Genomic DNA, 14,917 nt, shown 5'->3' on the forward strand with positions numbered 1-14,917 from the left:
CAACCTACAGAGGAGAACAAGGCAACCTTCAGGGCAAGGAGAGAGCTGCAGGATGTCCAACCTGGGGAGGGGTGTTGTCGCCCCCGGCAACGCTGATGCAGGGAAACCAGTAGCTGTTGTGGGAAATGTGAATGTGTCACGGCTGGAGAGAAGGTCCAGCAGAGAGAAGTCCATGCTACATGCCAGGAGAGACGCTGACCAGAGGCCGGGACCCAGAGTGGTTGTCCATAGCAACACACAGGAGGCCAGTGGGGCTGTCTGTGTACCGGGGGCCACGTCTTACAAGGATCATGTGACCAATGATTCTCCTTCTTCTCATTCCGTGTTCAACCACACGGGATTCTTATTCCATCTTCTACTTGTATCCTCAAAGGAAATGATAGAAACCCCCAGAGTGCATTATCCTCAGTATATCCACTGAATGGGGGGCTGGTCACATGACTCCTCACATAGAGACACCAACACCTCTCCTATTCCCCCGTCTCTCCGAAAGGGAACCTAGCCAGAAATATGAATGGCCCAGTCATGTGACGAATGAAGCCAAGATTCAGCAATACCAATCCAGTCCTAGTTCTCTTCATTCACCGAACCTTCCAACTCACCGATTGTGCTGGGCAGACGTCTGACATTTACTGACACCTTGTCCATTCACCGACACCTTGTTCATTCACTGATACCTTGTTCATTCACTGATACCTTGTTCATTCACCGACACCTTGTTCATTCACTGACACCTTGTTCATTCACTGACACCTTGTGCATTCACCGACACCTTGTTCATTCACTGACACCTTGTTCATTCACTGACACCTTGTGCATTCACCGACACCTTGTTCATTCACCGACACCTTGTTCATTCACTGACAACTTGTTCATTCACCGACATCTTGTGCATTCACCGACACCTTGTCCATTCACCGACACCTTGTTCATTCACTGACAACTTGTTCATTCACTGACACCTTGTCCATTCACTGACACCTTGTTCATTCACTGACAACTTGTTCATTCACAGACACCTTGTCCATTCACTGACACCTTGTTAATTCACTGACACCTTGTTCATTCACTGACACCTTGTCCATTCACTGACACCTTTTCCATTCATCGACACCTTGTTCATTCACAGACACCTTGTTCATTCACTGACACCTTGTGCATTCACTGACACCTTGTTCATTCACTGACACCTTGTTCACATGGATTTTCTGTATTTTTTATTTTCATATAAATGGTACCAATTCCACTGGTTGTATGTAACATGGGAACCGTCTTATCACCTGCCATAGCCCTCCCCCCATCTTTCCCCATTCCACCCACCAATAGGGACTGACCCCGGTCTGATCTGTCTACCCCGTTATAATCGAATTCTCCCTCCCCCCCTCCATCCTAGTTTATATACTCCTCCAGCCTTCCCATAAACCCCTCCCCCAGCACAGCACACCCCTTCCATTTAGGATCCCTGAATTAGTCTGGCCATACATTATACAATCTTCTTCTTCAATCTCCTTTAGATGGACCTTACACTATGTAATACAAGGGCCGGCCTGATTGCATACAAATTGGAAGTGTTTAGGTCGGACCTCAAATTCTATGGTTTTGGTAAATCTAAAGGAAAATTGTACAAGAAGATTGTCTAATGTATGGCCAGCCTTAGACATCTGTTGAAGAAAGATCTGATCTGCCATAAACAAGTCTATGAATAGGTGAGGCGAGGCTTAGAAGAAATGCTGTAGGACCTGTCGGTGGAATGCGGTTATTTGCAGTTTTCAGGCATTTCCATGCCATTGGTCGGCAGGTATGTGTGGGGGAGGAGCCAGAGATATCCATGGTGACGTCTGGAACGGCACTGAAATCTGCACAGACGAGTAAATGGCCTCTCCTGATTTTCTGCACTTTGTTCCATACTTTGTACAGGAAGGAAAGCGGTGGGGAGTCGGGCAGATATCGGGTCACAATGGTACATTGAGGGTTATTTATCTCACAGACCAGAAGGATCGATCTTCCTGATTCATCGGTAACAATATGGAGGAGTCTGAATGTCAGGGGGTCTGTGATTGCTATCAGCACTCCTCGTTTTCTCTCTGACAGATTGGACAGAAATATATGTGGGAACACTTATGAGTAAAGGAAGGGGTGTTGGATTTGTAGAAGTGTAGTGCAGACCCCAAGCTGGTCCCTCTGTTTGGTCCCAGGTTCCATTCCCTATTGGGTGATGACAGCCAGGCACACAGCAGCTCCCCAGTCTCTCAATGCAATAACCAGGCAATGAGGGTCTTTGTGAAGTTCCATGCTGGTTACACTTGGTTGGAGTGTCGGGGGAGCGTTAGGATTCCCAAATTCAGTGACAACGGTCACAGAGGACACTCTCTGGTAGTAGCTTGTAGGCAGGTGCAGTCTACTTCCTCCACTGCAGGTGGTGCTCTTCCACAGTGGCACTGTTGTTGGAGAAGAAGCCTAGAGGAACAAGGTTCCTCAGGAAGCTATCCTATTGGATGCTGCCTCCCCATGTGACCCTAGCAGCCATCTTGGGTCAGGCAGATCCTATTTAAGGCCCTGGCTCCCAGGTTTGGTGTGTATTTTGTGAGTTGGTAGAGTAGGGACAGGTACCCCCCGGGTAGGGACAGTACAAGAGGTAAGGGACAGATTCCTGATGAGGAGGGAAAGCGTAGGGTCACAACTCCTTGGACATCCTCCATCTTGGACACGAGACGGCCAGGCCGCACTCTGATCTCTTTACAGACGCTGTCAGTCTGGCTGATTCCCGCTCTCACATTACTGGAACCCGTGAGTGCACCCCATTGGGCAGCCAAACCACCAGGTTGTGCTATTTCAATAGGAAAAGAAAGGGGCAAACACTGCGCTGGGGTAATAAACTAAAGGCTGCAGCACTATGAGTTCAGATACAGAAACTCAACAGACAAGTGGAAAGGTAAAGTGCAGCACTAAAAGCACATAAACATACAACCCCATAAATGACGGATAATACATATACTGGGAAATATCTAGAAAATGTGATCTCAGAAAGCCCAGCCCCTCCCCCAGATGATGTCACCTCTGATGAAACACATCAGATGGCGCTTGTGATGGTGACGTCATCATGCACGCGGTATGTGATTGGATAGCGATCGATGCCTGACCTGCAGTAACCCATAGGAGCACCACACATGGGAGCTTTGTATTCCTGGACACGCCTGCTGTCCTCTTCAATATTGTGAGTGTCTCTTCTATCTACCTTGCGGGTTCACACTATGGAAGTGTATTTTGTATCTTACCTCGGAGGGATTTGAGAGGCAAGCTTTTACCCCCCCCCCACGTCAGCCTGGAGAAGGTGACATGCTGGATTCCAGATCATCATCTACTCAAGCGCTGTGTGACCTTTCTGTTGTATGCAGGGGGCATTACAAGTCTTCCATTGCACCTGACTGTGTGAATTATTGTAGCTGCACCACCCTGCACCCCCCACAAGCTGAACTCTTCAGGGTGGACCTCTTATGATAAGAGATAGTGGGCATACAGCTTAGGGGACCCCCACTATGGAAGGGGCCCTAAGCCAGCTACTCTGGAACAATCCCTGCCAGGGTTAGATACCATCAGTCATTGTGTCTACTCACTGTGCCCCTGTGTACATGGATGTCTCCTTCCAGTACCAGCCAGACCCCGTACTGTAACCCTCCAGCCAGATCCCAAACTGTGACCCTCCAGCCAGACCCCGTACTGTGACCCTCCAGCCAGATCCCAAACTGTGACCCTCCAGTCAGACCCCGTACTGTGATCCTCCAGCCAGACCCCGAACTGTGACCCTCCAGTCAGACCACGTACTGTGACCCTCCAGCCAGACCCCGTACTGTGACCCTCCAGCCAAACCCCGAACTGTGAGCCTCCAGCAAGACCCCATACAGTGACCCTCCAGCCAGACCTCAAACTGTGAGCCTCCAGCCAAACCTAGAACTGTGAGCCTCTAGCCAGACCCTGTACAGTGATCCTCCAGCCAGACCCTGAACTGTGAGCCTCCAGCCAGATCCCGTACTGTGACCCTCCAGCCAGACCCCGTACTGTGACCCTCCAGCCAGACCTCAAACTGTGAGCCTCCAGCCAAACCTAGAACTGTGAGCCTCCAGCCAGACCCCGTACTGTGACCCTCCAGTCAGACCCCATACTGTGACCCTCTAGTCAGACCCCGTAGTGTGACCCACCAGCCAGACCCTGTACTGTGACCCTCCAGCCAGACCCCGTACTGTGACCCTCCAGCCAGACCCCGTACTGTGAGCCTCCAGACAGTCCTCGTACTGCGACCCTCCAGTCAGACCCGTACTGTGACCCTCCAGTCAGACCCCCTACTGTGACCCTCCAGCCAGACCCCGTACTGTGACCCTCCAGTCAGACCCCGTACTGTGACCCTCCAGCCAGACCCCCGTACTGTGACCCTCCAGCCAGACCCCATACTGTGACCCTCCAGTCAGACCCTGTACTGTGACCCTCCAGCCAGACCCCGTACTGTGACCCTCCAGTCAGACCCCGTACTGTGACCCTCCAGCCAGACCCCGTACTGTGACCCTCCAGCCAGACCCCGAACTGTGACCCTCCACCCAGACCCCGTACTGTGACCCTCCAGGCAGACGTTCTCCAGGCTGTTCCCCTGCAGCTTTGTAGACAGGCCCCCAGGTCTCCCTGAGCTGGGACCTCAATGACACTCCTGCAGGCTTCAGCTAATCTGCCCAGAAAGGGCATCAACCCTTCAGGCTGGGTCTTCTCCTCCTGATCAAGACGCTTGCTGTTCCAGGCCCCAGACTATTTATACACACCTCAGCCCCCTCCTGGTCATCCCATTTACTTGGGATTGGCTGAGGCTGTATGTATATTCAGCCCAGGATCTGCCTCTCCCATCCCACTATATTCTAGAAACTACTATTAAACAGGGGAAGTAGATGAGCCTGCAACCAGCAGGACCCAGAACAGCCAAAAGCAATCAAACTCCACTGGCTACAGAGGAGCCAAAAACCCAAAATGTACCTAAATCTACTAACAACCTACTAGAAGGCACTGCAAAGGTGAGTCTCTTCCAGGCAAAGTTTGTCACTTTGGAGGGGAGGAGCTTCCCTCTATAGGGAGAGCCTTTTATTTGGGCTGTTGAGCCCTTTTACATTTAACCACTTGCCGATCGGTGATATCCGAATGATGGCTTCACCGCGGCCGGCCAGTTCTGGAAGGGTGTCACATGACGTCCTCCCGTAATCACGCTTCTCGTGCTCCTCCGGCGGCGTGCATCGGGGACTGTAAGTGATGGTTGTGTCCCTCAGACACAGCACACCATGAAGGGGGGAACGGCCAATTACAGCGGCTGTTTACATTGTTGATCGCTCTCATTGGACAGAACCATCACAAATGTAAACACAGCAGGGTCATGGCTGGGTGTTCTCTCTCCTCACACCAATACCGAGAGTGAGGAAAGGAGAGAGAATCGGTTCCTAAACACTGAGTGTGCTCATCAGTGCCCATCTGTGCTCATCAGTGCCCTGTCTATGCTCATCAGTGCCCCATCTGTGCTCATCAGTATCCATCTGTGCTCATCAGTGCCCTATTTGTGCTCATCAGTGCCCTATCTGTGCTCATCAGTGCCCCATCTGTGCTCATCAGTGCCCCATCTGTGCTCATCAGTGTCCATCTGTGCTCATCAGTGCCATATCTGTGCTCATCAGTGCCCTATCTGTGCTCATCAGTGCCCTGTCTATGCTCATCAGTGCCCCATCTGTGCTCATCAGTGTCCATCTGTGCTCATCAGTGCCCCATATGTGCTCATCAGTGCCCATCTGTGCTCATCAGTGCTCATCTGTGCTCATCAGTGTCCATCTGTGCTCATCAGTGCCCATCTGTGCTCATCAGTGCCCTATATGTGCTCATCAGTATCCTATCTGTGCTCATCAGTGCCCATTTCTTCTCATCAGTGCCCTATCTGTGCCTATCTGTGCTCATCGGTGCCCTGTCTATGCTCATCAGTGCCCTATCTGTGCTCATCAGTGCCCTGTCTGTGCTCATCAGTGTCCATCTGTGCTCATCAGTGCCCCTCTGTGCTCATCAGTGCCCATCTGTGCTCATCGGTGCCCTGTCTGTGCTCATCAGTGCCCTGTCTGTGCTCATCAGTGTCCATCTGTGCTCATCAGTGCCCATCTGTGTTCATCAGTGCCCCATCTGTGCTCATCGGTGCCCTATCTGTGCTCATCGGTGCCTATCTGTGCTCATCAGTGCCCATCTGTGCTCATCAGTGCCCTATCTGTGCTCATCAGTGCCCATCTGTGCTCATCAGTGCCCCCATCTGTGCTCATCAGTGCCCCATCTGTGTTCATCAGTGCCCCATCTGTGCTCATCAGTGCCCCATCTGTGCTCATCAGTGCCCTGTCTGCGCTCATCAGTTCCCTGTCTGTGCTCATCTGTGCCCTATCTGTGCTCTTCAGTGCCCATCTGTGCTCATCAGTGCCCTATCTGTGCTCATAAGTGCCCATGTGTGCCCTGTCTATGCTCATCAGTGTCCATCTGTGCTCATCAGTGCCCATCTGTGCTCATCGGTGCCCTATCTGTGCTCATCGGTGCCTATCTGTGCTCATCAGTGCCCATCTGTGCTCATCAGTGCCCTATCTGTGCTCATCAGTGCCCATCTGTGCTCATCAGTGCCCCCATCTGTGCTCATCAGTGCCCCATCTGTGTTCATCAGTGCCCCATCTGTGCTCATCAGTGCCCCATCTGTGCTCATCAGTGCCCTGTCTGCGCTCATCAGTGCCCTGTCTGTGCTCATCTGTGCCCTATCTGTGCTCATCAGTGCCCATCTGTGCTCATCAGTGCCCTATCTGTGCTCATAAGTGCCCATGTGTGCCCTGTCTATGCTCATCAGTGTCCATCTGTGCTCATCAGTGCCCATCTGTGCTCATCAGTGTCCATCTGTGCTCATCAGTGCCCATCTGTGCTCATCAGTGCCCCATCTGTGCTCATCGGTGCCCTATCTGTGCTCATCAGTGCCCATCTGTGCTCATCAGTGCCCATCTGTGCTTATCAGTGCCCCCATCTGTGCTCATCAGTGCCCTGTCTGTGCTCATCTGTGCCCTATCTGTGCTCATCTGTGCTCATCAGTGCCCTGTCTGTGCTCATCAGTGCCCTGTCTGTGCTCATCAGTGCCCTGTCTGTGCTCATCAGTGCCAATCTGTGCTCATCAGTGCCCTATCTGTGCTCATCAGTGCCCTATCTGTGCTCATCAGTGCCCCATCTGTGCTCATCAGTGCCCTGTCTGAGCTCATCAGTGCCCTGTCTGTGCTCATCTGTGCCCTATCTGTGCTCATCAGTGCCCATCTGTGCTCATCAGTGCACTATCTATGCTCATCAGTGCCCATGTGTGCCCTGTCTATGCTCATCAGTGTCCATCTGTGCTCATCAGTGCCCATCTGTGCTCATCAGTGCCCATCTGTGCTCATTGGTGCCCTTTCTGCGCTCATCAGTGCAAATCTGTACTCATCAGTGCCCATCTGTGCTCATCGCTGCCCTATCTGTGCTCATCAGTGCCCATCTGTGCTCATCGCTGCCCTATCTGTGCTCATCAGTGCCCTGTCTGTGCTCATCAGTGCCCTCTCTGTGCTCATCAGTGCCCATCTCTGCTCATCAGTGCCCTTTCTATGCTCATCAGTGCCCTATCTGTGCTCATCGCTGCCCTATCTGTGCTCATCAGTGCCCTATCTGTGCTCATCAGTGCCCTTTCTGTGCTCATCAGTGCCCTATCTGTGCTCATCAGTGGCCTATCTGTACTCATCAGTGCCCTATCTGTACTCATCAGTGCCCTATCTGTACTCATCAGTGCCCTTTCTATGCTCATCAGTGCTCTATCTGTGCTCATCAGTGCCCTTTCTGTGCTCATCAGTGCCCTATCTGTGCTCATCAGTGCCCTATCTGTACTCATCAGTGCCCTTTCTATGCTCATCAGTGCCCATGTGTGCCCTGTCTATGCTCATCAGTGTCCATCTGTGCTCATCAGTGCCCATCTGTGCTCATCGGTGCCCTATCTGTGCTCATCGGTGCCTATCTGTGCTCATCAGTGCACATCTGTGCTCATCAGTGCCCTATCTGTGCTCATCAGTGCCCATCTGTGCTCATCAGTGCCCCCATCTGTGCTCATCAGTGCCCCATCTGTGTTCATCAGTGCCCCATCTGTGCTCATCAGTGCCCCATCTGTGCTCATCAGTGCCCTGTCTGTGCTCATCTGTGCCCTATCTGTGCTCATCAGTGCCCATCTGTGCTCATCAGTGCCCTATCTGTGCTCATAAGTGCCCATGTGTGCCCTGTCTATGCTCATCAGTGTCCATCTGTGCTCATCAGTGCCCATCTGTGCTCATCAGTGTCCATCTGTGCTCATCAGTGCCCATCTGTGCTCATCAGTGCCCCATCTGTGCTCATCGGTGCCCTATCTGTGCTCATCAGTGCCCATCTGTGCTCATCAGTGCCCATCTGTGCTCATCAGTGCCCCCATCTGTGCTCATCAGTGCCCTGTCTGTGCTCATCAGTGCCCTGTCTGTGCTCATCAGTGCCAATCTGTGCTCATCAGTGCCCTATCTGTGCTCATCAGTGCCCTATCTGTGCTCATCAGTGCCCCATCTGTGCTCATCAGTGCCCTGTCTGAGCTCATCAGTGCCCTGTCTGTGCTCATCTGTGCCCTATCTGTGCTCATCAGTGCCCATCTGTGCTCATCAGTGCACTATCTGTGCTCATCAGTGCCCATGTGTGCCCTGTCTATGCTCATCAGTGTCCATCTGTGCTCATCAGTGCCCATCTGTGCTCATCAGTGCCCATCTGTGCTCATTGGTGCCCTTTCTGCGCTCATCAGTGCAAATCTGTACTCATCAGTGCCCATCTGTGCTCATCGCTGCCCTATCTGTGCTCATCAGTGCCCATCTGTGCTCATCGCTGCCCTATCTGTGCTCATCAGTGCCCTGTCTGTGCTCATCAGTGCCCTCTCTGTGCTCATCAGTGCCCATCTCTGCTCATCAGTGCCCTTTCTATGCTCATCAGTGCCCTATCTGTGCTCATCAGTGCCCTATCTGTGCTCATCAGTGCCCTATCTGTGCTCATCAGTGGCCTATCTGTACTCATCAGTGCCCTATCTGTACTCATCAGTGCCCTTTCTATGCTCATCAGTGCTCTATCTGTGCTCATCAGTGCCCTTTCTGTGCTCATCAGTGCCCTATCTGTGCTCATCAGTGCCCTATCTGTACTCATCAGTGCCCTTTCTATGCTCATCAGTGCTCTATCTGTGCTCATCAGTGCCCTGTCTATGCTCATCAGTGCCCATCTGTGTATATCAGTGCTCATCAGTGCCCATTAGTGAGGGCTCATCAGTGTCAACCAGTGCAGATTTATTACTGCAGCTTATCAGTGTACATCAGTGCCACTTATTCATACACATCTGTGCCACCCTATCAGTGTATCCTCATTAGCACCCACCAGTGCACATCAGTGGAAGTTTATCAGTGCAGTGCATTATTGCACATCAGTGCAACCTCATCAGTGCCCATTAGTACAGTCTCATCACTTCACATCAGCACCCATCAGTGCACCCCATCAGCGTGGCCTCGTCAGCACCCAGCAGTGCACCCCATCAGCGCGGCTTCGTCAGCACCCAGCAGTGCACACCCATCAGCACCCAGCAGTGCAGTCTCATCAGCACCCAGCAGTGCAGCCTCATCAGCACCCAGAAGTGCACACCCATCAGCACCCAGCAGTGCTCACCCATCAGCACCCAGCAGTGCAGCCTCATCAGCACCCAGCAGTGCAGCCTCATCAGCACCCAGCAGTGCACACCCATCAGCACCCAGCAGTGCACACCCATCAGCACCCAGCAGTGCTCACCCATCAGCACCCAGCAGCAGCCTCATCAGCACCCAGCAGTGCAGCCTCATCAGCACCCAGCAGTGCAGCCTCATCAGCACCCAGCAGCAGCCTCATCAGCACCCAGCAGTGCACACCCATCAACACCCAGCAGTGCAGCCTCATCAGCACCCAGCAGTGCAGCCTCATCAGCACCCAGCAGCAGCCTCATCAGCACCCAGCAGTGCAGCCACATCTGCCCCAGTATGTGTAAACAATTATTTTCCTGTGAGGAGGCCTACCAAATCCTAACCATGACCGAGGAGAGCAGCGAGGAGATCTCAGAGTCTGATTCTGATTGGATTACAAGCCCGTGTTAAGCAGTGTGTCTGCTACAGAATCGGAGGAGGAGGAACGTGTGCCCACCAAACGAAGGCCTTCTGGTGAGGAGCAGGCTACCACAAGTACCACAATGACATCCACTAGCAGAGACGTGGCTTCCACCAGAAATGGAGAACCTCAATCTTCACCGAAGGAGAACACTAGCATGTGGCACCAGGAGAGCTAGTAGGAAGGGCTTCCCTCAAAGGTTGGTGAACACCAGACTACAGCGAGGGGAGTCGGTGAGTTTGCGGAATGAAGAGATATTGGCTATGAAGTGGAGGGACAAACGAGACATCTACATGCTCATCAATTCACAATGACACCCACGTGCAAATCACCAGAAGAAATGGCACAATCCAAACACCAGAATGTGTCCACGATTATAATTTGTTCATGGGGGGAGTCGACTTCAATGATCAGATGATCCAGCCCCACCTTGCTGTAAGAAGAACCCACCATTGGTCCAAAAAAGTCTCCATTTATTTTTTCAATTCAGCCATTTATAATACATATGTGATCTATCAGAATCCAGAGACACCCATGTCCTTTCTTCACTATCAGGAGGAAATTGTCACTGCCCTTTTGTACCCTGGAGGCCCACCAGAAAGCGTTCGCTCAGATGCAGAGAGTAGACTCCATGAACTCCATTTTCCTGAAAAATTCCCTCTCGGAGAAAGAGGTCAAAGATGTAAAAAAAAATGTTTTGTGCTCCAGAAGAGGAGTTAGACGAGACACCAGTTGTTATTGTCCCCCAGTGTCCTTCCCAACCAGGCCTCTGCATAGGTGACTGTTTCCACCATTACTCTGCTTCTCTACCATATTAGTGACGTATGGTAAATGTAATTCTGAATTTCCTGCCATTCAATCATGTCTCTGCCTGATCCTGAACTGATCCTGCCGGTTATTTGACCACGTCACTGCTTGCTGCCTAAACTGACCATACCTCTGCCTGCTGCCTGAAGCAATGCTTTGGCTGTGATGATGATATTTCTGCCTGCTGCCTGTACTGACTATGGACAAGATTCCTGTCTTCTGCCTGTACTGACTATGGACAAGATTCCTGTCTGCTGCCTGTACTGACTATTGTCTTGGAAATTCGCTTTAACGAATTTCTCCTTACCGTGAGTACTCGCAGTTGGATGCGCAGAAATCCCCCATAAAGCTGTGTGAATCTCGCTTACCACGACAGCAGCCAAACTACACGATTCCTGCCCATCCAAATACTTTGGTCCTGTTGATTTGTAGGTGATTGGAGCTCCGTTACCCTAGAATGATCACACGACACTCTAAGGCTGGTTGCAATCCACATAAGGGCCGGCTTTAGGCTCAGCTCTCTGTTTTTATTAAAAATACACACATGCCCCCCACATGAATAAAGTCAAACCCCTCCCACCGAACAATGCAATGGGGATTGCCTATACAGAGGATGTACATTCCAATTGGAGCATAGCCTTTGCTATTATCTATCACTGGTCCTCCCCCATGAACCTTCTGAGGTCAGCAGACTTCCTCCCCTTCCCCCCTATGAGCCATCTGAGGTCATATTTCCTGTCCTACTAGCTTCTATTGGTATGTAAAATTCTCTGCACAAGCATCTCCCTAAAAATATCAGTCTGTACCTGGATGGGCCCGATACGATCTTTATTAAAACACATCCATCCAAGATACAGTTTCAAGTTGGTAATGGGTTGTAAGATATGCATAAGCCTACACGTGGAGTTCACACCGCTTGCGCATTGCGTTATGAAGCCCACGTGGTACCATGCTGCTGATATGTGGATACAGGCCCACGGTCTACTGACAGCAGCATTCGCATGGAATGCCGTGGTGGTATACACGCCGGTCTATAAGCGCAGATCTGCCATCTCATCCATTACCAAGCTGAGTACTGTAATACATACATTGTACATGCGCATGGTCCAATTGCAGCCTTCAGAGCTTTAATTAAGCCACACGAGAGACATATGAATAACACGAATATATGACACATTTAAAGTTCGACCAACAATACAAAATTTCCATGACATTCCCTCCTGTTTTATCATATTCTCCTCGTGTCCCTTCTTGATCTTCTTCAGCTTGATGGGTGTAGTCTCAAACTTCAAAGAGTTCCTGTAGTTGTCCCTGAGAATAAAGCTCCACGGGGTACCTGAAACAACAAGACCCGACGCAGACTCGACGCAAACAGGCTTGATTGAAGCGATGATCCTCAAGAGCGTTGGAACCTTCACTACAGGAAGGCTCTTGCAAAAACCACAAACAGACTTGTGGTATGAATAAAGCTTGTGATCCCACGGTGGTCTGGGGAGATCCAGCAACAGATTCTCAAATTGCCCCTGCAGACGGGGCCACACAAGGCTGGTCTCGACCCAGACAGTTTTCCAAATCGCAGACACAAACCATGATGAGGCTTGAAGCTTGCTTGAAGGTCTTGGAGAATGTGGTCTTCAGAGAGATAAATTAGAGGGAAGCCAGGACGTAATCTGTAGAGAAGGTGGTTGGTTGGTGAGGTCTTCCTCCGATCAGTGGTTGGAGTGGGATCCCCGGAGCGGGCATGGAGATGTGGTCGTCTGCCCGAGCTTGGTTTACACGGTCGATGAGGCAACAGGAACATCTCACCGCGGCATATAAAAGGCAGATGAAAAAGAGAAGCATCAGGATATACACTCCCACTTCCTTCAACCAAGATCCGATGGAGAACAGGAAATCTCCCAATCCTCCCAAACCCTTGAACGGATTCCAACCCTCACTAGCTATAGCTCTAGCTTTTCCCTGTAGTTCACTAACTTTGTCCATATGGGCCTGGACCTTGTCATCGGTGTCTTCTATCCAAGTACAACAATCCTCTCCGATGAACTCACAGAACCCCCCTTTGGCGGCTAAAAGATAATCGAGGGCCATCTTCTCCTGAAGCACTAAAATTCCCATCTGCCGTTGTTCTTGGGCAATTTCTCTGACAGCCTCTACGGTCTCGTTAAACATACTATCCACAATGACAGAAAAATTGTTCAGGCGCTTCATAAGTTCTATTCCCCATCCTGTCCATGAGGGGAACCAAGCCCATGCCTGGTCGCCCTCAGAGAACAGCTCCCTGCGAACTCTCCCTGCCATCCTTACCTTCTTGTGGACCATCAACTCTTCATGGTCCATCACTACATAGGATGCGGGGACTAGCTTTATGAGGGCACACGAACCTTTCGCGTTCTGGGGGAATGTTCTATAGGCTGCCGAACCACACAGAAAATAGTATGGACCTGTCAGAGCAGAGCAGGAAGAGTTCCTCGTTCGGCCTCTGGTACTGAGCAACAGTTGCACAGACTGGGGGATTGCTCCCTCAGTCTGCACATCACATCCGTCCTTCCAACACACGTGGTCTGGTCGGTCAGTGTGGTTACTCAGAAAGGAAGTCTGGTTAGTCAGATTGACAGTTATACCTCCCTCGCAGGTGGTAATCCCAACAAACTTGTTACCTGTGCCAAAGCTGATGTTAAAGCACACCTGAGGGCTGCCTAGCTGCCCAGTTACCCATAATGGACTGGTGAGGGCCCTACAGGAGCTAGAGCTAATATTGGTGCTGAAACTGATGTTACCTGCTAAAAATGTGTCATTAAGTTCTACCGACAAATGTCTACGTGGGGGCTGACCAGGGGTCCCTTGCTTTTTCATGCCGACGCGGATGTCATATAGGGCATGAACAGCGGCCATTGCGGACATGTGATGACTGGGTGGGGGCTTTGAGCATACCCAACAGTTGGTTTTGTTGGCGGTTCTGGCTAAACGCAGGTGCATTTTAAATAAAAGGTTGGGGTATCTGCCGTCTTTTCCTCCGTTCACACACATGTATGACATACAAACAAAAAGAAAAAGGAAAATGACACCCCTCATTCTCTGGTGTAGCTGAAAAGCTTCTTGCAGTGGCTTGCGTGCACCCAGTTGTCTCGTCCCTCGAGTTTGAGTGAGGTAGGTGTCGTCAGCTGGACTTGGTATGGTCCGGTGAACCGTGGCTCGAGTCCGGTTCTTTGATGTTTCTTTAGGACGACCCAATCACCTGGCTCAATAGAAAGAACACCTGTTATTGTATTTGGATCGGGGAGCGATTCGCGAACCCGATGGTGTATCTTCTGCAGCTCCCGTTGCAGAGATTGCACATAACCTGTAAGCTGTGAATGCAAAGACGACAACTGTTGAGGAAAGTACAACCCTGTTTTGGGAGGTCCCCCAAACAACACCTCGTAGGGTGACAGCCCATGTGGTTGCCGAGGGGCATTCCGGATGGAATAGAGGGCAATGGGGAGACACTCAGGCCAAGGTTTTTTGGTATCGGCCATGATTTTGGAGATCCTGTTTTTAAGGATTCCGTTGAGACGTTCAACCTTACCGCTACTCTCGGGGTGATACGGGGTGTGTAGCCCTTGGTTGATGTGAAGGGCTTTACATACCTCTGCAAAGATCTGTCCAGTGAAGTGTGACCCCCTATCGGACTCGATGGTTTCAGGTAGACCCCAGCGGCACACAACCTCAGACAGGATTTTCTTCGCCGTGGTACTAGCGTTGGCACATGTGACGGGCCACGCTTCAGGCCAGCCTGAAAACATATCTACACAGACCAAGGCGTATTCGTACGGCCCACTCTTTGGTAACGAGATGTAATCGATCTGGATGCGTTGGAAGGGGCGTTCAGGTTTTGGTGAGT

Source organism: Staurois parvus, unplaced genomic scaffold (genome assembly GCF_062004578.1).
Source record: "Staurois parvus isolate SC_StPar_1 unplaced genomic scaffold, SC_StPar_1.0 ptg001585l, whole genome shotgun sequence".
Classification (NCBI taxonomy): domain Eukaryota; kingdom Metazoa; phylum Chordata; class Amphibia; order Anura; family Ranidae; genus Staurois; species Staurois parvus.